This window comes from Perkinsus marinus (assembly GCF_000006405.1).
Source record: "Perkinsus marinus ATCC 50983 genomic scaffold scf_1104296976016, whole genome shotgun sequence".
Lineage (NCBI taxonomy): Eukaryota > Perkinsozoa > Perkinsida > Perkinsidae > Perkinsus > Perkinsus marinus.
The window spans coordinates 1-1141 of record NW_003200560.1 but is presented as its reverse complement, the minus strand read 5'-3'; the positions used below and the strand labels follow the sequence as shown (position 1 = coordinate 1141).

The following is a 1141-nucleotide window of genomic DNA, read 5'->3' as shown; positions in this document are numbered from 1 at the left end:
CTTCTTAGCTTAGTTGGTAGAGCACCCGCTTAGTAAGCGGGAGGTCGTCGGTTCAACTCCGGCAGAAGGCTAGCTCTGAGTCCGTTTGTCGAAAACCGACTGAATTTCGTAATTTTTCACTGAAATTTAGTACCAAATTGTTGCACCACTTGAATTGTGGTATGCGTTTCATTGTGGAATTCTATGGCATGGTTAGACTCCACACTCGAGGGAACGTGCCTTCTTAGCTTAGTTGGTAGAGCACCCCCTTAGTAAGCGGGAGGTAGTCGGTTCAACTCCGGTAGAAGCCTAGCTCTGAGTCCGCTTGTCGGAAACCGACTGCATTTCGTAATTTTTCACTGAGATTTAGTATCAAATTGTTGCGCCACTTGAATTGTGGTATGCGTTTCATTGTGAAATTTCAAGACATGGTTAGACTTTACACTTGAGGGAACGTGCCTTCTCAGCTTAGTTGGTAGAGCACCCGCTTAGTAAGCGGGAGGTCGTCGGTTCAACTCCGGCAGAAGGCTAGCTCTGAGTCCGTTTGTCGAAAACCGACTGAATTTCGTAATTTTTCACTGAAATTTAGTATCAAATTGTTGCACCACTTGAATTGTGGTATGCGTTTCATTGAGAAATTTCACGACATGGTTAGACTTTAGACTTGCAAGACCGTGCCTTCTTAGCTTAGTTGGTAGAGCACCCGCTTAGTAAGCGGGAGGTCGTCGGTTCAACTCCGGCAGAAGGCTTGCTCTGAGTCCGTTTGTCGAAAACCGACTGAATTTCGTAATTTTTCACTGAAATTTAGTACCAAATTGTTGCACCACTTGAATTGTGGTATGCGTTTCATTGTGGAATTCTATGGCATGGTTAGACTCCACACTTGCGAGACCGTGCCTTCTTAGCTTAGTTGGTAGAGCACCCGCTTAGTAAGCGGGAGGTCGTCGGTTCAACTCCGGCAGAAGGCTTGCTCTGAGTCCGTTTGTCGAAAACCGACTGAATTTCGTAATTTTTCACTGAAATTTAGTACCAAATTGTTGCACCACTTGAATTGTGGTATGCGTTTCATTGTGGAATTCTATGGCATGGTTAGACTCTACACTTGCGAGACCGTGCCTTCTTAGCTTAGTTGGTAGAGCACCCGCTTAGTAAGCGGGAGGTC

General features: G+C 45.7%; 5 non-coding genes across 5 annotated transcripts; all 5 read left to right on the top strand.

The window, feature by feature from the left end:
* Positions 1-69, top strand: Pmar_PMAR022167. Its single transcript has one exon. It is a non-coding gene; the product is annotated as a tRNA-Thr (tRNA).
* Positions 70-217: 148 nt separating this feature from the next.
* Positions 218-290, top strand: Pmar_PMAR022166. The gene has a single exon. It is a non-coding gene; the product is annotated as a tRNA-Thr (tRNA).
* Positions 291-436: 146 nt separating this feature from the next.
* Positions 437-509, top strand: Pmar_PMAR022165. The gene has a single exon. It is a non-coding gene; the product is annotated as a tRNA-Thr (tRNA).
* Positions 510-655: 146 nt separating this feature from the next.
* Positions 656-728, top strand: Pmar_PMAR022164. The gene has a single exon. It is a non-coding gene; the product is annotated as a tRNA-Thr (tRNA).
* A 146-nt stretch (positions 729-874) lies between these two features.
* On the top strand, positions 875-947 carry Pmar_PMAR022163. Its single transcript has one exon. It is a non-coding gene; the product is annotated as a tRNA-Thr (tRNA).
* The last annotated feature ends 194 nt before the right edge of the window (positions 948-1141 follow it).